We start from the raw sequence: 21,805 nt of genomic DNA on the forward strand, positions 1-21,805 counted from the left end.
CACGTCTTTATCAGGACCCAATCCTCTGGCTTGTGGGGGTGTTGGTCTTTCAGCAAGGGGGGCCGTTGAGCGAGGAGTCCCTGTTTTCTTAGAGACAAGAGAGATTGTGACAGTACCAAGAGATACTTTCTCAGGAAGGCATCCTTTAGCTCGGGGATAGGCTCTCCCATTGGAGCCAGGAAAGGTTTTCCCATCATCAACTCGAACGGGGAGACCCCCACATCCTTGCGAGGGGCTGTCCGCATTCGAAGCAGGGCAACCGGAAGTGTCTTTGTCCAAGATAGCCCTGTTTCCAATCCCAGTTTGGTGAGATGTTGCTTCAACACCCCGTTGGCCCTTTCCACTTTCCCACTGGAGTCAGGATGCCAAGGGGTGTGGAGTTCCCATCGAACCCCCAGGCTCCAGTACCACGGCTTTACAGTGTCTACCAAAGCCTGCACCCCCTAGTGAGACCCTTCGTGCAGTTTCTCCACCATCCCCCTCATGTCAGCACGGCTCACTACTGGGGTCCCCTCAATTGTAACCCAATGACCTGCTTCCTCCCTGCAACCTTCCCTTTCCAGCAGCTGTGAGTAAACCCCGTTCCAGCCAAATTTTCCTGAAAGTGTGCACTACTCCCCAGGCGTATCGCGAGTCTGTGTAGACGGTGAGGGACACTCCCTTTCCCAACTCTAGTGCCCGTTTCAAAGCATGCACTTCACACAGCTGAGCCGACCAGTCCGCTGGTAGTGCCCCCTTCTCTATTGTCTCTCCCTCCGCCGTCACTATCGCATATCCTGACTTCCTTTGTCCCTGCTCTACTCGGCTAGACCCATCCACAAACCAGACCTCACCCTCCTCCAGCGGGACCTCCTGCAGGTCCTCCCGGGTCTTTGTTTGCAGCTGCAACAGGGTGGAGCACTCGTGCTCCGCCGGCTCCCATTCTTTCCGCTCCCCCGCAAGAAATTCCGCTGGGTTCAAATTCCTGTCTGTTCCTACCACCACATCAGGACTTATCCGGAGAACTGTCTCATATTTCAACATCCTTCCTTCTGTCATCCAAGCAGCCGCCTGCTGACTAAGCACACTTAAGATCTGATGGGTTGAATGGACAATCACGGGGCTCCCAAAAGTGAGTTTTTTCCCTTCTGTCACTAGCACAGCAGCGGCAGCCACTGCCTGCACACAAGTCGGCCATCCCCTCACCACTGGTTCTAGGGCTTTGCTCAGGAAGGCCACTGGTTGATATTTCCCAGCCCGTCTCTGAGTCAGCACTCCAATGGCAGTTCCCCCATGGGCTGTAACGTATAGGTGAAAGGGGGGGCCAAGTTCGGTAGAGCCAGAGCCGGGGCCGTCACCAGGCTCCTTCGTAATTCTCCCCACTTCTCTGTGTCCCCGTCTGTCCATTCTACCCTGTCAGATGATCCTTTCAACTTCTCATACAGAAACTGAGCCTTGCTCATGTACTCATCTATCCATAGCCGGCAATATCCTACTAGACCCAGAAACCGCCGCACCTCCGTTTTAGTATGAGGGGGCTTCAACTGCATTATCCCCTGTATCCGAGAAGGATCAATCAACTTCTCGCCCTTCCGGAGTACATGTCCTAAATACTTGACCTCCCTTTTCACAAATTGGACCTTCCCTTTTGACACCTTCAATCCTTCCTCAGCCAACCAGTTCAATAAAGCCACTGAGTCTTCTCTCACCTTTACTTCCTTCTCTCCAGACACCAACAAATCATCCACATACTGCAGCACCCGAGAACCCCCAGGGGCCCGGAACCCCTGGAGTTTCTCTTCCAATGCCTGTCCAAACAAGAGGGGGCTCTCGGTGTACCCCTGGGGCAGCACCGTCCATCTCAGTTGTTGCTTCAGCCCGCGCCTCCCATCCCGGGACAGTGGGTATTGGGCTTGCCGCAAACCCGTCACCCCTGGTTTCAAGGGGATGCTAATTGGGGCTATGCGAAACCGCCCCGCCCCCCCTCCCCTGCCCATACCTCAGGGTTCACTACCTCCACGTCCGCCTCCCGCAACAAACACATCCTTTCTGCCTGTTCCACATTCCACAGCTCCACTACTAGACTACCCATTAGATCCCTTCCCAGCAAGTTCACTCTCGCCTGTGGGATCAGTAACACATCTGCAGTTACCTCCTTCCCATTCCACTCCAGTCTCACTCCCTCCAGTACGTCTGCCTTGACCGGAGAGCCTCCCACCCCCATCACCGATACCGACGTGCCCCGGGATTTCGCAATCCCTGGGATCGGTTGGCACAGCGATGTTCGAGAGGCTCCGGTGTCCACGAGGAACTGCTGTTCCTCGCCGGTGGGACCCACCGTGATGTTTACCAAGGGTTCCCCGTGGGTCCCGGTTGGGGAACCATGACCCCCTAGTCGTACAGGGGAAACTCCTCTCATGTTCTCCCGATGTTCAGCATTATTGGGATCCCAATTTGGGTCTGCCAGAGGGAATTTAGTATCTGCGGCCGGGGCATTTGGGACATTTGCATTCCTTTGCTCCCAAGCCCGAGCGCAGCTCGCCAAATCTGGCCCCTCTCTTCTGGCGTATAGAGGTGGGCTAAAATGTAATTCAGTTCCCCCAGGAGTATTCCACCGGGCCGAGAAAAAGTTCCAATTGTTCGGCGGCGGTATGGGCGTTCTCTTGCATACGAGGGAGGGTCTTTTTTTTTTTTTAATTCCCTCAACTCACTGGGTTTGATGGGAACCGTTACGTAACTGGTGACGGTCACCCCCTGTGCGTTCGTTCCGTTCGGGACTTCCCGGACGGGGAAGGCACTGGCCGACCTTAGAATAAAGGGCAAGTTCTGAATGTCTTGGTTCAGCTGGTCCAGCTCTTTCCGCAGCCCGGGATAGGGTGGGGGCGCCGGAGGGGGAGCGGTAGGAAGAGGAGGAGGAGGAGGAGGTGGCGGCCCCCATTGAGGTCTAGTCAGCCAGAGGTCCTCCTCATCTTCCTGTTCTTTTTGGACAAAAATTTTGGCTAACTTGGGTCGAGGCCCCTCCCAATGAACATGGAACCAGACTTCCACATAGGGTTCCTGTGTTAACATTTTATGCTCCACAATGTAGTTTTTTAGTTGGGTCACCCAGTAATTACTGGGGATTCCAAGAGTATCCCAATGGTAGGGGAATTCGGGGTCCACTAGTGGATATTTTGGCCATTCTTTAGTGCACAAAGTTATCATGGTCGGTTTTTCCAGACCCCTGGTGAATGGACACAACCAGGGTGTCTCCCATTGTTGCAACAATTGTCCTAATGGAGAATCCGTGGGGATTCCCCCTACTGCGTTTTTCCCACTGGCCCCTGGCCTTACACTCTTACTCTGCGCCTTACCCATCCTTCCTGACTACGTTTCCCACCTTACAGAAGGTCCCGGACTCTTCTGTCCCCTTGCGGCGTCCAACGCCTCGTAACCACGCTAATCTCCCCGAGATTATGGGTAGGTTGTACTCACCAGACCTCCCGGAGGTCCCCTCGTCGGCCGACTTCCTCTTTACTTCTGTCTGACTGGCGATTGGAGTCCCGTCCTGGACCCGACTCCGGGGAAAACGGGAGACACCTCAACGGGGTGTTACGGCCGATTACTCACCGGTTCCCCACAGTCCGGTCCACGTCGAGGACTCCTGCCTGGCTCGCCAATTTTGTCAGAAAACGACAGACACGGGTTCGGTTATCCAGTAGACAGAAGTTTTTATTGGGCACGTTTGCAAAGGTGGGTCCCTCCCGCAGCAATGGAGGAACCCCGAAGCAAGGTCTGACAGGTTTTTATACCCCCTATCTGTCCTCCCCCTCCTGCGAGGGCTTGGCTCACAATCTCACCTTTTTTACCGCCCCGGAGCGCCGCTAATTAACCGCAAAACCGCAGACATTCCACTTCCTAATCCAATCAGCGCCATACACATTCCAATCCCCACTTGACCCGACAGCCGCCCCCTGCCGTTTCTCTTCACTCTGGTGCGAACGTGCCTCTTGCCTGCAGTATTTCCTCCCTCCTGCCGTCCCTCTCCACTCTGGTGCGAGTGTGCCTTCTGCCCATCCTCCCTCCTGCCACCCCCCCAAGGCTGCCCCATGGTGCACAGCGCTCTCCCCTAGCAAACATGGTTCGTTTGAGGCCCTCACTTCTCCCTGCCTTCTCACAGTGTTGTTAGAAAGAAATCTTGCCAAGTTTGTTTCTGAGCCAGGAATAAAATACGCAGGCAGTTGCTTGAAGCAGAAGTGAGGTTGATTTCCAAGAGCGCAATGTGGCCATGCCAAGTCCTCCCCAAAAGCCCTTTATATAGGGCGGTGTTTCTCAGCCTTGGCAACTTGAAGACATGTGGACTTCACCTCCCAGAATTCCCCAGCCAACATAGGGAATCCACCTTGCTATTGTTCCACAAAGCGTGCTCCCTAGGAATTCCAAGGAAATGCACTTAGCCAACGTTTCCAGAAGGGACGCTCCATGGTCAGGCACCTTGTCAAGTCACAGTTCCCACTTGTTCAACATTGCAGATTGAAGCAGTAATCTCTTTTAGGGAAAGGATCCTTATTTGATCAAGGGGGCCTCGGGTTAAGGTCAGCCTGAAAGGAACATTCACCCGAACAGACTGGCACTTCCTGTTGTATTTTAATCTTTGTCCTGAGCCCATGCTAATTGTAATTTTTAACCTTTTGCTCTGACTAGGGCAGGAAGACTGCATGGAGGGAGCAAGATTTCCTTCCCACAATGTTAGCATAAATTCTGATGTATGGATGAAATGTTCATTCCATCCAGGTTTTTAATGGCTGGGAACTGATTCCCTAACTTTTGCTCTGATACTGGGAGATAGTAACAAAACTCTGTGCACAGGAAGAAAATAGCAATTGAAAATGAAGTTAGGATAGAAGGCCTGGTAATGGTACCAGCTTTTGAAAAGAGGAGTAGTTGGTAACAAGAGATATATGATGGTCCTCGCTCCATCAAGAGAAGATCTGCTCTGCAGAGAGTCACCCTCTTGGCTGCCTTTGGGCAGAGTAGAGAAATGTGCTTTTCCTTAAGGCCTTGGCTACTTTTCAGGGAGGCTTACAATGTTTACGAGTAAAGAGACAGCTGTGTGTCTCCGATGTTGGCCAGGATGATGACTCAGCAGTGTGTGAATTGTGACGCCTTGCGATCTGTAGACAAACAGCCTCTTTCTGCAACTAAAGTTCCTGGTTCACTTTATTAAAGTGTTTCCTAGGTAGGGAAAATTCAGCCCTCTATTCAGGGAGTAAATAGAAGTTGGAGGAAGGATAAAAGCCAACCACTTCAGTTCAGCTTGTCTTCTTTTGTTTGCAGTTCTGGAAGTCTTGGCCAGAATTCTTCAATTCTCTTCTCTCTCGTTTTTTGGCCCATTCACAGAGTTAGGAAACCAAATCAAACCTTTCAATCCTTTGTTGTATTGGTACTTTCCAGAAGTCTTGGACTACAAGCTCCATCACCCCAGCTAGCAGGGTGATGGGAGCTGCAGTCCTAGCCCGTTTGAAGGGCACCAAGAGAGGAAATAAAAAGGCTACGATTTAAGTTTTTTCTATCAGTCACTGTAAATTGGGCCTCTATTCTAGTAGGCTGGAATGCTGTAAAACCTTTTAGCATCTCGTATGTATTTTTTATGTAACAGAAATTGTGAGCAAGTAACTGAGCAAGTGAGGTTTGTGATTAAATGTATTGTGAATGAGAAACCTGCTTCTTGCAGCTGTGTGAAATTGAGTTCCTGTATATCGGTGGTTCTCAACCTTGGCAACTTTAAGTTGTGTGGACTTCAACTCCACACAAAATGCTACACTTCAGTTTAATTCATGCTGGCTGGGGAATCCTGGGAGCTGAAGTCCATATAGCTTAAAGTGGCCAAGGTTGAGAAATACTGCTCTGTATATTCTGATAGGGTATGTGTTATTCTTAGTAAAAGAGAAAAAATGTCTGCTTCTGTTTTCCTCCTTCTCATGGAATGCATATTGTTTAAGGCTTCCCCATTCTCTGATGGTCTGAAGCAGTGGCCATCCCAAAGGGCAGGTTAAATAATTCCGCTCTTCAGCATGACATGAGATCCTGGCTAACCTACAAACTGCTTCAGGAGGCCCTGTTCAGCCTCTTGATTGCTGAATTGATGATCCCAACTGAGTCTTTCAAGACGGTTCCTTCATTCCCACGTCTGTTGGCCAAAAAAAATACATTTTTAAAACGCCTCTTAAGCAAACTTCCCATCCTAACCCATTGGCCACCCTGCAAAACTAACGTTTATCCTGGAAAAAATGCTACACTTCAGTTTAATTCAGAATGGTTTATTAATCCCCTTGAATAAGCCATTGTTCTGCTGGTAAACTGAGGAATTATTTACATGAGCAGATGCATTGTGTATGGGGCTTTCAGTCTTTTCACTCCGAGTTTCCTTTTTTGTCAACAGATCAATTGTTTTTGAGCCGGCCTTGTAAATGTCCCTTTCATCCATATAAGGTTTTAAATTGTGGCTTATTGGCAAGAGTGAGCAATGGTTTAAGAATAAGAGGAGGCTTTGGTAACCAGCTTCATACTATAGCATTTATCCCATGTGCATCTTTCGGGGACTTGAGCCAAATCTCCTGTAAGTGGCGAGACCGAGGTTGAAGTTGGCACTTTGAACTGGGTACTTGGAGATAATCAGAGTCAGAGTATTATGGCTGTGTTGAAATAATTCCATATTTGCTGCTGAGTGCAGCCAGATCTGTAACCTCAGTATACTTTACTCATTAAACAAATGTCCTTATTTTGCAGTATTGAGCTAACATCAAAAAGTGGTGGCATAGGGAAGGCCTGAGCAACAGCAAATGAATCCAGCCTTCAACCTTATTCCGACTTCTGAGTCACTATCCATATGTTCTCCAGTGTTATTTTCCCATCTGCGGAAAATGTAGTCTTCAGCTATATTGGGTCTGTTTTATGGTGTATGCAGGAGTTTTTCAAAAGAAGTAGAATGTTAATTGTTTCCAGTAATGATAATTTACATAGGATAAGTTTTACAGTATTACACCTGTCAGATCAGATGATTATCTGCCATCAAGTTGTTTTTGACTCCTAGCAACCACATAGATAGATTTTCTCCATGATGATCTGTCCCTAACCTGTTCTTTCAAGTCTCCCAATGGTGCATTCATCACCACTGTAACTGAGTCCGTCCACCTTGCTGCTGGTCGTCCTCTTCTCTTTCCTTCCACCCTTCCCAGCATCAGAGCCTTATCCAGAGAGCTGGGTCTTTGCATCATATGTCCAAAATATGATAATTTGAGCCTGGTCATTTGTACCTCGAGGGAGAACTCTGGGTTGATTTGTTCAATTGTCCATTGGTTTGTTTTCTTGGCTGTCCGCGGTCTTCTCAGGAGTCCTCTCCATTACCCAAGTTCAAAAATGTCAATACTCTTTTTATCCTGTTTCTTCAAAGCCCAACTTTCACTTCCGTAGAGTGTCTCAGGGAATATTAGGCTTTGCACGATTCTGATCTTTATAGATGTAGACACATCGCGATATTTGAATATCTTTTCCAAGGCCTTCCGGTAGTCTGCAGCATATTTCTTGACTGCTGGTCCCTTTACTGTTGGTGGTTGATCCTAAAAGGCAGAAGCTCTCCACCACTTCAGTATCTTCACTGTCAATTCTAAATCAGATGATTAATATGCCTTATTTTCCCAATATGCAGCAAGCTTTAGACTAAATAGGAAATTGAGGTTTTATATTGGTTTCTTTCTCTGCTTATCTAGATTAAACTTGCACATTTGGTTCTTGTGTCATAATATGCATTATTTGCTCATTAAAAATAGAAGAGCAGGTGGTAGCTTCCATTATTTAACACAGTTGTGTTTTCTGCCAGATTGTACTGAAAAAAAAAAATAGCTGGCAAAACTCAGGCTATATAACATTTTCTCATGTTAAATGGTCCATCTGCAGGCTAACTGTAGGTGTAGCAATTTGTAGGGCAGCCTTGGTCAGGGCAGCGTGGCTCTTCCTTGCTCTGCTTTAGTTTACATTTCAGTGAAGCTCAGCAACCTTTGCAGTAGCACATAGGCGACGGCGGTTCTGCCTGGGCAAGTTTTGTGTCTGTTGACAAGTCTCACTTGCCAAAAGAAGGACACGCAAGTTCTTCTGCCGGTAGCCAACATGCATATTTCAGATTTATATGTGAGGAAAAAGAATGCAGTGTGGAGGGCAAAAACAGAACCAACTTCATTTTTAAAATAAAAGAAGATATGAGTTATTTCCTGGGAGGTCCTTCAGAAATGCACCCTGAAGATGAAATACTACCTTACTAGGAAACCTTAGACTTTCAGGATCTCAGTTTTCATCACCTTCATCCCCATGGCAGGGTGTAATCACAAACATCTAAAGGGCACCAGATTATGTCCTCCTAAAATATGATTCCAGACAACGTGAGCATGGATTAGACCAATGCTGAGTCCTCTTAGTTCATTCCTATTCTGACATCTGCTTATGTGTAGCAGGAAAGTCTTTTCTTTGCCTCCCTGACATTTATTATTGCAAAGTTTGGTTTTAACTGAGCATGCAGCATTCAAATTTCCACTACAGAATTAAAGGGCCAGTGTGTCAGGATGGGAGGAAAACTGATCACTGCATTGGAAGTTTATAGTGATTTCTATACTGTTGTACCACTGCAGTATATTCAAGTACGCTGTCTCTCATCCTCTGTTGGGGATTGATATGTTGTGGAGGACTCTACTAAAATCTTCTCTGAGATAAACAGCGTGTAATTCTCTGTGCTCTAACAGTGACAGCTTGGAAAACTAGAACAGGGCATTTCATCTCTTGGTTGTATAATTCTAGGTTCTAGTATCCAGGACAATAGACTAAAACTTTTGCGATTTTATGCCACAGAATTTTGTAAAACATGCTTCTCCAGAGCTCAAAGGTAAGAATTTTGGGGTGGTCAAGGGGGCCAAGATTTTCATGAATGTTCTGGTTATCGAGGAAAGGTGATTGTCTTTCGTAAACACTTCTGAGAAGGCTCTAGATCCAAGACACTAATGAGGGGGGTAGGCTCAGTAGAAGAACATCTCAAACATCCTCCCATTCCAGGAAGAAGGTTGGGGTTGGAATGCTTAGGGAAGCCAGTGGCAATGCAGAGATGCCAGTTGTAAGTCTTCAGGGGGTTGAGAAATTGTGTTGGCTTCCCTTCCTTCCTTTGTAGCCAAGACCAAGAATCACTGTGGAAGACAATGAGGCTCTGGATTGGGGGCTATTTAAAGTCTCAGCTAGCCTCTTCTAAGCAGGTCCTAGTGTTCATATGGTATCTTCAGAGAAGGATGTTTGCCTACCCAACAGTTTCAGATCACATATGATTCTGCAGAAGTGAACACTTAGTTTTGATTAAATGCTGCCACTCCCTTTTTGGCAGAAGCTTTAATTTCTCTGATGTAATGGACTGTTTGTTCCAGAAAATCCCTGTGTTGCTACTGGAATGAATGAAAGAATGATAGATCAGACAAGTTGTCCATCCAACCAGGCTTGCAAAAATGAATGCATTTTGGGAATCTCGAATCTATCCCTGTACAGATTACTTAAATTGCGATCAATCAGACCTCTTCATTTGTAATACAATTGCCCATATTCTGACTGTGTAGGTCTCCTCTTTAAAGAAGAACAATACAGAAAATATTACAAGGGGAAAAAATCATTACAGCCCACCAGATTTTGAAGACCATTGATAGTTTTGCGACTGATGGTTAGTCAGTTGTTTGGCGACAGTTAATAAGACTCCTATCCTGTCAGAAAGACAGCATTGGTTTAAGTGTATTAGTTCAGGTCTGCATAATGTAAGGTCAACAGATTCCAGGGTATCCCTACCTAGGGCAGCTGCAAATTTCTACAACATAGTTTGTGAATTGCCTTCAGTTTTGGATCTCTGTTCAGTCAACTGTAAACCAACATTTTGCTCTGAACCCACAGTGGGTTCTCTGAGCACCTGGGACCGCCAGTTTCTTCTGCTTTTCTTTCATCTCTTCTAGCTATATGGATTTATTTCAACCTGACTGAGATCCTTTGGAGCTGCATAAATACAGCCACATTCTTCTGCAGTTGCACCAGCCAGCTGGAGGTGAGCTGTTCCTCCACTTCTTCCTTTATGCTTGTGTTTCTTCTTGAGCTTCATTCTCTGTTGCACACCTGGATCTCCTTGCTGTGGAAAATAGGTAGTTCTAGTACCACTTTCAGATCATCCAAAGATGGGACATTGACTTGTTCGTTGTGTTTGTGGTTTGCCCAGCAGGATAAGTTTGTATAGGAAGAATTTCTTGAGGGAAGAATGGTTGAACAACTCCTCTCCACACCACCATGCCACACTGCTCTGCAAAGCCACAGGATCCCGCACAACATTAAATCTTGTCAACCCAGTAGAATAGGTCTTGGGGGTTTTTCCCATGTAATATTCCCCCACGGAGCGGGCTGAGCTGAAATGGTTACGCTGTTTTTGTATGCAGTTAGCTTTGTTTTCTGTGTCTGAATTGTCAAATTATCCATAGTATTCAAGGAGAGGAAAATATGAACAGTCAGAAGTTCTCTTTTTTTTCCTGGCATTGTCACTCCTACTATGGACCATCCTCCCTAAAGGATGCTCCTGTTCTACTTTCAATAGAAGAGAATATCGGTAGCTCAGGGCTGACCTTGAAAGGAGAAAACCACGCCCCGGCCAAAACTAGCAGGGCAAGCTACTGTATATAAACAGCCAGCAAACCCCACACTCCCTCGCACTGATGATGTTACCTAGTTGGTAATGAAACGTCTGCAAGCAAACAACCACGCTCAGAGAGCACCAAGAACTCCACCGTTCTACTTTCCTTTAGGTGCTAGGTAAAATATTTTGATTCACCCAGAGATCTAAATGTATTGATTTTTGTTAGCATTGTAAGCCATCCTGGAATCTAGTCAAATAAATGAATCTTTTTCAAATCAGTAAATTCTTTTCACATGCCTCAACATAGGGTGAATCCTAGTGAAAGGGTGCACTTTAGGCGCACCTCTATGTCGAGATACTTAAAGGCATTAAGGCACTCCGTATCTTGAGTCAGAGCTGGGGATAAATTGGGGGTCGGTCATCACTTTTGCACTGAGGCATCCGGTTGGTAGCGAGACAAAAATGCTAGTCCTTCAGTTTGAACCATTTGGTCTCTAAGGCTCACAGAATGAGAGGAGCATGAAATCTTTTCATCGGCAACTTCCACGAAGAGTCTGTGTTTTTGTAGCGCAGGCTGAAAAGTCACTCTTGCTAAATTGGGATGGTGACTTCTTTGCAAAAGGCAGATACTTCTTGTCGGCTACCTTCATAGCAAAGGTTAAAGTGGTGCTGCCTAAAATGAAGTCGGGCTGGACAGGTTCCTGGCACATCCTTTTTCAAGAATGGCAATACTTCACCCCTGGCATCATCTCAGAAGTTAACAGTGGGCCTGAAGTTCACTTTGCTTACAGCTGCATAAATAGCTGCTGAGCTGTTTGGAGCAAACCTGATATAGCTCTTGTCAACATTCAGGGTCATGAGAGATTCTACGTCAGGAGATTAAAAGGCGAGCCATGGCTAAAAATATAAGCCGATAACGGTAAACATTGAGCGCTAACCCACCTCCATGCACCCAAGAACTGTTGGGTACAGTATCGTCTCGGGACAAAAGAGTCAGTTGAATGGCCTAAATGCTTATTTGGGGAGTTTTCTCGGCCCGTCCCAACGACAGGGGTGTCCATTTGTTCCTCTTCTGCAGTCATGAAGGAAACAGAAAATTGCAAGCAAGCTTTAAAAATGGTGTAGCCCTTGCCCGACAACATTTGCTTTCCAGTTTAGGTTTGTCCCACCCAAACTTATTGCTGAGGTTTCAAGAGCTAATTTGGTGGTGTTCCCATTTGCTTTAGAAACGACTGTTACATTTAACACTTCCCTCTATTCCTTGGTTTAAATATGAGCATATGATTCAGAAAAAACTTCTGTGTTGCTGGTTACTCTAGGCCAGTTTTTCTCAACCTTAGCAACTTTAAGATGAGTGGACTTCAACTCCTAGAATTCCCCAGCCAGCATGGCTAGGGAATTCTGGGAGTTGAAGTCCATTTGTCTTAGAGTTGCCAAGGTTGAGAAACAGTACTCTATGCCTAGCCTGGGCTATAATGATTGGGGTGCTGCAGAGCAGGCTAAAATGGGCATTCTGCAAATATTTTCTGCTAGGTCCTTTATAATCTGTGCTAAGAAAAGCTGTCTAAAACGTACCACTTTTGCAAAACTCTGAGATTTCAGAATTACAGATGGGCAAACACTTTTAAGGCCCTGAAACTTTCATTTAGGTACTAGTTTACATACCCTCACAGGCTTAGGGCTAAACATTTGCTTCTTAACACAAACTGAGGTTCTGCTCCTGTTCCTTTTTAATGGTAGGTCATCTGATTTGCAAAAATTAAGATCTCCTAGAGCAGGGCCTGTCTTGGATAAAGGAACTATCTCATATTCATTTGAATAAAATTATGAAGATTAAGCTGCTGAAGTAAAATTACAGGTGTAAATGAGGTTAATTTTTTTTTCTTGCTTCAAACCATGTGAAACAACCAGTTCTGGTGCGTGTACCTGTTCCTAACTACAGTGATGCCAAAATGACGAAAAGTGTTTCGTGCAATCACAACTCAAGCCCTGCCCTTTCACGGTTCCATCAAGACATTGCATGAAAATACACAAGGCACAAAGTTCGTGATGTCGCAATACACATTTTGTCCCTTTATCCCCAGCCCCAGATACTTGTGTTTCTTCAAAGTCCTCTGCAGTTGTGAACCTGCAGCAAACAATAGTGTTCCTTTGTCTGGTCATCTGGCATAACTCTAATACAGGTGACCGTGCTGGCTCTGGGAATTTTAGAAGCTGTAAATTTCTGCAAGCACCAGACTGGGGGGGGACAATGCTACAGGTGGAAATGCTTCAGAAAGTCTTATAAAGTTTGATGTTGCTTTAATCCGTGACTTATTGAATGAACCACAATTGGTTGGCTTTACACAGATGCTGGTCATAACTATGATTTGTAAACCATGGTGGCTGCATTCACATAATCCACTAAGCCAAACAAATCCCATTATTGCTCAATATGTTATGCATACAGCCTTAGCAATTATTGCAATATCTCTAAACCATGTTTTTAACAAAATGCCCCTTGTTTTTCTTGATGTCTTAGTTAATACTTTTACTTTCCAAGGCTCTGTAATTATTTCCTGTCCTTTTTTTCCCCAATTGCCTGTTGTCTTAGGCTCTTTTGCCTGCTAATTAAAATATTCTGAACTCTCAGAGATGCTGTTTATAAGGAAAGGGGAAGGAAGTTCCTTCAGCAGCTGATCTACCATTTCTAGAGATCTAGCTTGCCTGCTTGAATTTTAAGGATGCCTAGTGAATCCTGATAAGCATAACCTCACCCACTCTTTGCCACAAAAGTCTTTCCTGGTTTCTTGTCTGCGACGGTTACAAAAAACAAACACAACTCTAATGGTCTAGAACTCTGGGAAAGAAGACCCACTGGTGCACATTATTTTCCCAAGAAGCTAAAGTTCTCATAGTAGTTGTTCCACGTGAATGACACATATCAGCTACGTATCCCTTAAACTCATAGTCTACTTTCCTGAAAGCAGACCTGCAGATTACTGAACTCCATGAGCTGTTTTGTGTCATTCTAGCACTGGAGATCTGCACTTTTTAAACAATAGGTAAACCTATGCCAGTTCAAGTAAGACCATGAAAAACAAATGTCTAATCAATGTTTTCTAAGACATTAATGTATCCTGCCTCTGCTCACTGCTGGGGCCCCTAATGATGCCAGTTAGTTTCCTAGCTGCCCTTTCTCATGCCCCCTATATCTTCTCTCATTTGGGATCTGTGCTTTGCCATTACGTATCTGATGGAGAGGCTACAGACAGGATGCAACAGGAAGCAGAAAGGAAATGACTCAAAGGTTTTTTTAGGAAGAAGTGCCTGGATTATGGATTAATAACTTACTTGGTGCCAAAGACAGTATTTAATAGGTATGAGAACAATTGAAGAGTTGGATAACTTCTAAACTGTCCTCAAAGCTGGCAGAAGCGCTTGCATCAATAGGCCTTTATTTTATTTGATGTACTTGGTGTCTGTTCCTGGATTACCCAAAAATGCATGTCGGTGTTTTGCATTATTGAAGGGGAAGAACACTATTGCAGTATCTAGAAGCCAATTTCAGTTTCCTGGTTGAGATCTCAGTTTAGACTTAACAGCTATAACTAATGATTAACAAGGGATATGGCCAGCAAGAGATGAGCAGCATTATAAAAGTAGAATCAGGTAGAACCACAAAACCATCTCTTTGGGGTATAATCTCTGTCTTGCTGACCAACTTTCTCATTCAGTGGGTAGAGGAAGGCACAACAGGACCAGCAGTCCATGACTTGATGCTAAGCAGTAAGGAAGACTTAATCAAAGAAGTTTGTAGCAGGAACATTACTTCTTTAGGGATATTAAAAGTAAATGTAGAGCAAAAATACTCTGTGCCATGACAAGAGAAGTTAAGAGGAAAAGGGCCTCAAGATGGGTAGGAGTTCCTAAAATAAGGCAACACTAAAAGCAGAGCTGCAGACAATTCCAATGATGGGGTAAAAGTGGAGGATAATAGACAGAAATGCAAAATATTTAACAAAAGATCTGAAAAGAGGACAAATAGATAGGTTGGGAGAAGGATCAGGTCACCAAGGAACAGAATATATAGGTACCCTGGAACAGTAAAGTTGGTGTCAGGAGAGCTAAGCGTGAGTAGAGCTTGGCAAAGGATGCTGAGATATATTCAAAATAAGGGGAAATAATCATTGTAGCAGCTGCTCAAAATGCGAATGGTTAGGAAAGAAAATGAGAACTACTCAATGGTTACTTTGGCTCAGTATTCCAATGAGATGGTATGTGTTCCATCAGGAAAAGAAAAAATAGAATTGAAGCTTCAGTTTGACGGATATTCTCTGATTTCTTAAAAAAAAAAATTATTAGAGAAGTGAAATGCTTTAAATTCAGTACCATAAACTTGCTTTGGAATCCTCAGGGCATTTAGCACCTTCTAGAACCTTTTAAAGCAGCCATGCCTTTTCCGGGAATGATGCAACATCGTCATTGGAGGGCAGCCAGATGATCATGCAAAAAGACACAGCTGCTTTAAAGAGTTGTGGCCAGGTGCTACATTCATAGCCCATGTGTTCTGAAGAAACTTTTTGGAATTGAATTCAAAACACATCACAGTCATATTTATTTTGACTGAATCTAAATTTTCAGGATTGGAGAATTGCATCCAAAGATACTGAAGGCATTTGCTAGTAGTCTAACTGAACCTTTCTATCTTATTTTTGAAAAACTTTGGAGAAGAAGTGAAGTCCCAGGTGACTGAAAGATTTAAGTGTTGTCCCTGCCTCCTCAGAAGTAGAAAAACAAGGATCTGAGAATAAATGTCAAGTCAGTATGATTCTTACATCAATATCTGAAAAGTTTTTATAGCAGATTTTATAAAGAGATTGATCCGTAGGCATCTTGTACACAGTGCAGTATTACCAGCACTGGATTTGTCAAGATCAAGTCTTACTAGACTAGCCTTAACTTATTTTTTTATTAGGAATTTGATAGATGAGAGCAATTGACTGAAAATAGCATAATCCAATTTAACAGGGAAAATTCAAAGTTTCTCCCTTAGGAAATAGAAATCAAATGAACAGGTATGGGGCTGAAGAATCCTGACTTAGTAATAATGCTTGTGAAAAAAAAATTGGAAACCATAGTTGACTGCAGATCGATGAGCCAGCAGTATGATTTGTCTATAAAAAAGGCAAATGCAATTTTAGGCTCCATCCATCAGCAGAAAGATGGCTTCCAAATCATGGGAAGTGATGGTTCTACTATATTCTGCATTGTTCTGACCTCCATCTCAAGTACTGTGTCCAGTTCTGGGTACAGCCTTTTAAGAAGAGTTCAGAAAAGCTGGAACAAGTTCACCAAAGGATATCAAGGGTGATCAGGGAACCAGAATTTAAGTCCTATGAAGCAAGGTTAAAGGAATTCAGTGCTTAGCTTTAGAGTAGAACTTGTGGAGGGGGAGAGAAGACTATGATAGCCAGTGTTATGTAGTGATACTGGTTCAAGTCCATTTTCAATTATGGAAATTCACTTGGTGACTTTGGGGAAGATATTCACTCTCAGCCCAAACTACTCCACAGAGCAGTTGTGGGAAGAAATGGAGGACAGAGGTCTTACAGTATATGACCTTGAGCTCCCAGGGGAAAGGCAGGATAAAAATAGCAAATTTATATAGCAAATAAATAATAAGTGATGGCTGATAAGATGTCATACAGAATATGATCAGTGTCTGTTCTATTTAATTCCAGAACCAGGATATGAAATAATGGTCTTCTATTTCAGAGAAGTAGATTTCAACTGAATATTAGGAGGAAAAAAAATATCCTAACAGTAAGAAAACCAGACACAGAGACATAGTGGTCTCGTCTTCAACATGTGTTCAAGTGGAGGCTAGGCACCCACTTGTCAGAGATATTTTGATTTTTGTAATGAGCAAGGAGATAGATGTCAATGGCTTCTTCTACTTCTATGATTCTTTGAGATTGATTTACTTCCTGCCCCTTTTTACCATGCTGTTCCTGAACATAAAGAAAATTATGAAGCCCTTAAGAGCAAGAAGCTCTGACTCTTTCTTCTTTGCTTGTGTTTGTATCACATGGTAAATTATAATAAGAGTTAATATTTGGCTGAAGAGTCTGTACTGACTTTTTTCAGATTGACACCTTTCAGATACATGGTTATCAACTCCCTTTCCATCCTTGTGGCACCTGGACTCTGGTAGACTTGAAGGGTCTGTTGCAATCCTCTTTTTAATATTTTGCTGCTAAATCTGTCGTGACATGGATTTGAAACCCTAAGAGCAAGCATACTGTGCCTTAGGTGCTGGTGGTATAAAGATTGTGTTACAGACTGTAATCTAGAGTACTAAGTAGTAGTATGTGGCTAAACTCTAAGGACTTTCCAGTTTTAATGTTCCCCATTCCCTGATGTAACATCCTTGTTATTCATGGCTTTATTTTCTGTATCATCCAGATCCCACAGATTAAAATCAAGCTCTTCCTATTCTTTCCTATTTTGTTATCTATGGCAGGTTCTGCTATGAAATGTTGCAGCTTTCCCACTCCCAAATGCAATGAAGATAAGCTGTGAGCATAACGTTTGTGATGTTCCATAGATAGGTAATAAGGGGTACACCAGCAGAGTTCATGGTCCAAGACTTCCCTTTGCTAAATGAGAGCTTGTGGGCAGTAATGTAAAGCAAACCTGCTGTAGTTCATAGAGCAAGTGGTTGGGACTGATAGGATTTGTAGTCTAAAACATCTGGAGAGCAGCAGGCTTGGATCTGATCTATACATTAATCTCTCTAAATCCTAAATTAGCATCAAGATCTTGTCAGCTGACTGAAAGCAAGATTGTTCTAGAGTAGTGTTTCTCAACCTTGGCAACTTGAAGATGTGTGGACTTCGACTCCCATAATTCCCCAGCCAGCCATCTGGGAGTTGAAGTCCACATGTCTTCAAGTTGCCAAGGTTGAGAAACACTGCTCTAGAGTGTCCTTTAACAAGATTTATTGAAGGGAATAAAAACAACATGGTTACAAGGATCACATTAACTGGATTGTTTTCACTTTCAAACCCAACTGATTTCTCAGTTTGTTAAGGCCAGGATTTTTGGTTTCCTACCAGTGGGCTGTCTGTGAACCAGTGAGGAGGCTGTCTGGTTCCCAGATATGAGAGGAATGTGTAAACAGATAAGCTCAGAATGTCATACCTAGATGACTCTGGATTTGTTCACTGACATTTATATTCCTTCTGCCCTAACCTGTGAGATTCAGACCGCCTTCAGAAGGATGCGAAGGGTCAGCAGTAAATGCATCCTAGCTCTTAGTGGCATTCTACCAATTTGGTCGGAGTGCATATAAAATGCCGATTTGAAACTGGGCCTGATGCATTTGTGCTCTGGAGCTTTTTTTTTATGGTAAGTTTCATGAAAATGAAAATTACAACCTGGGGTTGGTGGCAGGGGGGCAACAGCCTGGTTTAGAGGAAAAAGTCATCCTTACTATCTTTTTTTCTGGGTTTTCAATCAGTCCTGCATTGGTATGTTGGCTTTGTCTTGTTCTGGCGAAGTTGTAGTTATTTCTCTGTATGTTTCGTTTATTTTTTTTTAATACAGGTTCATTTAAACCATTTATCTTGTAGAAAGTAAGTGGACGCTTGGAGAATGAGAGAAGCAAGAATGACTATTTATAATATATAACCTAGAAAATACTCCAAAGGATGGAAAATCTAAAATAAGAAGGAATTCCCCTATAATGTCTGTGTTATGATACAAAAGCAAGGGAAGGTAGTTTACAAATAAATTATCCCAACTGAAAATCCTAGGAAGGTGCTAACAGCCTCAGCAGACAACAGAAAGCTAGAATGGTCTGATTCGATATAAAATAGCTTCCTTTGTTCCAAAACACCTTTAATTAATTTTATAGTCGATTCTCCTCTATAAATCAGCATCCCTTATAGAGAGAGCCCAGGCATTTTCCTATCCAGGCCATTTTCAATATTAAAAATGGCTTCAGATTTTCTAAATTTCATCCCTTTATTTTAAAAAGCTACTGTAGATATGTTTAATTTAGAAGGCTGGAATCAAATTTTTGCAGGCATTTAAGCAGACAAGTGCAATGACTCTGAGCTTTCTTATGTTAAGGAAGTATACATCTTATCCATTTTTAAAAATTGGGCCAGCGTCCAAATGAAGCAATAAGAATACCAAGAAAACTTTGCTGCCTGTAAAAAATGGGCAGAGCATTGATTGCACGCGTACAGCTGCCATCTTTTTGATACACGCGCCTGTGGAAGCTCCCTGCTGAAATGGCTAAGCAGGGCCTTGAAGTGTATTTGTGGGCTAACCTGCAGTCTGTTTATGAATCACTGAAAAAAAAATTAATATGCTTAGGAAATCAGCTGGGGTGAAATGATATTTGCTGCTGAAAAATATGTTTTGAAAAAAATGCATCTGCAGACCATTAAATGTGGCCCAGCCTGCCATACCTTGGTTTCTCACAAAACAGGTAAGGAAAACCTAACCCAAAATACAATAATCATGTCTTGAGTCTTAAGGATCACCACACTCTCTTCTCGACATCCATCCAAGCTCAATATCCTTAATTTTCTGTTTGTTCTACTTCATTTCTCTTTCTGAAGGAGCCCCAAGTCCCCGACTTCTGCTCAGGGTGTTTTGCAATTTCTGCAAGGAGGACTGTCATCTTTCTGCTGCTTTTCCTTGACTATTTAGTTCACCTTAATAGCAGCAAGGGAACAGAATGTCCTAACAGCCATTAATTCCTTTATTACCAGCATATGTTGTAGGACTAGTGCTTTTCACCTAGATCCAGCAAGGTTCAAAGTACTCAATTAGTAATTTTGAAAAAATTATCTCTTTGGAGTGATAGCGATACAGCATTACACTGATAGGACAGTGAGTAAAATGGTAGCTTGTTACTGCACTTATCTTGTGTAACCACTTCCCTGATCAGCAGTTGGCTTACTTAGCTAGATGGAAGTACCCTTTATTTCCAAGGAAGTTTTTTATTCTCAGATGCTGGAAACAAACCTACAGAACTGTTTGGTTTTCCCTCCCCCCCCCCCCAATCTTTGGATGAAGGAAGAACATTAGACTAGACTGAATTTGGTGGGACTGTTCTTAGACTGCTTTGAGTATTTTGAAATTTTCCCCTATGGAGAAGGTAGGAGGGATGAACATGAATGGCTGACCATCAAGGGCATCCATGGGTGGAGGTCAAGGTGGTGGCTGCAACAGGGCAGTTGTAGCCCCACTCCTTTTTATATGTGTCATATGCAGGTTAAACTGGGGTGGGGCTTCAGTTGCATCTGCCATCTTGATTTTTTGACCCCTTCTACAAACATTCCTTCAAATAGTCAGCCTTGTTTCAACCCCCCTTCAGTTTGATTTCATAATTCTAAATAATTAAAATAGTATTTTTCAATGAGTGGGTAGTTCAGAACATACAGCTTTTGAATGAGAAGACAAAATATGTTTAATGTGACTTGACAGAATCTTCAGATTCCAGATTTAATTAAGTAAAGAGTAAACATTTCAGAAAGCAGTGTAACATGATAGCCTAATATAGTATAGAATTACAGATAGTCCTCGATTTATGAGCACAATTGGGACCGGAACTTCCATCACTTAAGCAGTGCAGTCGTTAAGTGAGTCATGCCCAATTTTACAAACTTTTTTGCTGGGGTCATTAAGCAAATCACCACAGTAGTTAAGTGAATCATGCAGTTGTTAAGCGAATCCAGCTTCCCTCATTGACTTCGTTTGTTGGAAGCTCCCTGGGAAGGTCAGAAATGGTGATCATGTGACCCTGGGATGCTGCAACCATCATAAATACATGCCAGTTGCCAAGCACCCGAATTTTGATCACATGACCACGGGGACGTTGCAATAGTCGTAAGTGCGAGGACTGGTCATAAGTCACTTTTTCCAGTGCCATCATAACTTCGAACAGATGTTAAACAAATGGTCATAAGTTGAGGACTACCTGCAATGACTTGTCTATAAGACTGACTAGAATCCTCAAATAAGGCATTTAATGGCACGAACCATATTCTTAATTGGCGACTGTTTAGTAATAGTCTTAATTTTTATAAATCTGGAAATATATAGGAAAAATCTGAAAATATATAGGAACAAATCTAAAATAGATTTGTTCCTATATATCTGTATATTCTCTTATATTACCCTTGTTGACAGTTCTTACAATCAAGAAATTCCCCTAACATCTAACCTGAATCTACTTTCCATATTTTTACTACTCTGGTTCTGATTCTGCCCTCACTAGTGACAGAGCAAATTCGCTCCCTCCTTTATATAGGAACCATTTTGATAAATGGAGACTCCTGTTGTAACCTTCCTTTAATCCCCTCTTCAGCAAGTCCAAAAAATGCCCAATTTTTTACTATTCCTAATAGGAGTTGGTTTCCTGTCCTCTCACCATCTTGGTGACCCCTCTCTGAATTTGCTCCAGTAGAGTGGAACAATTACTTCCCAGGGTCTGAACTCTGTGGTCCTGGCAGTGTACCCCAAGATTGCATTTGCCTTTATAAATAGCTGCATCACATGCTGGCTCATGTTTAACTTGTGGTTAATACGGACATGCAGATTGTTTTCACATGTACCACTGCCAAGTCAGGTCTCCCGCATCTCCTACTTCTGTCCTTCATTTTTTTCTCCCCAGATCCAGGACATGACATTTCTCCTGTTTAAATTTCATTCTGTTCATTTCAGCCCATTGTTCAAGCCTGTCTAGAGCCTTCTAAATCTCTTTCTCCTTTAAAAGGTTAGCTACTTTCCTGTTGTGCCACCTGCAGATCTGATTATCATCCTTTGACTCCTTCACCTGGGTTCTTAATCAAAAGATAGAACAGCACAGAGCCCAGAACATTCTACCCAATCATCAGACACAGAGCCATTTATAAGTATTCTCTGGGTACAGTCATTTAGCCAATTATTCATCTAATTGTTGAATAATCTAGTCCATATTTTACCCTACTCTAGAATTTACACTGTCTTTGAGTTTAGAGCTCTAACACTTAACCTAATTATTACAGGAAGAAATGCAACAGGTGTAAGATAGTAGGAGCCAAGACCAAAGTATGTAGTTCTAATAAAACTTAACTGATAAGTAAGTGCAATGCTATGTATGTATTCATGTGG

The 21,805-nt window shown here is 43.2% G+C and overlaps 1 protein-coding gene across 2 annotated transcripts in view; it reads left to right on the forward strand.

Moving 5' to 3' along the window:
• Positions 1 to 21,805, forward strand: part of SLC45A4 (solute carrier family 45 member 4) — a 95,772-nt gene that overhangs the window by 19,716 nt on the left and 54,251 nt on the right. Inside the window, exon 2 of one of the 2 annotated variants that reach the window (XM_088148911.1) lies at positions 9,987 to 10,075. The exons of the other annotated variant lie outside the window; for it this stretch is intronic. The gene's annotated coding sequence lies outside the window, so the exon portion shown is untranslated. The remainder of the gene's footprint in view (positions 1 to 9,986; positions 10,076 to 21,805) is intronic. 2 annotated transcript variants of the gene reach the window in all.

The sequence above is a fragment of the Python bivittatus genome, unplaced genomic scaffold (assembly GCF_059951505.1).
Source record: "Python bivittatus isolate LINGU-HERP-01145 unplaced genomic scaffold, Pbiv_v1 ctg000590_np1212, whole genome shotgun sequence".
Lineage (NCBI taxonomy): Eukaryota > Metazoa > Chordata > Lepidosauria > Squamata > Pythonidae > Python > Python bivittatus.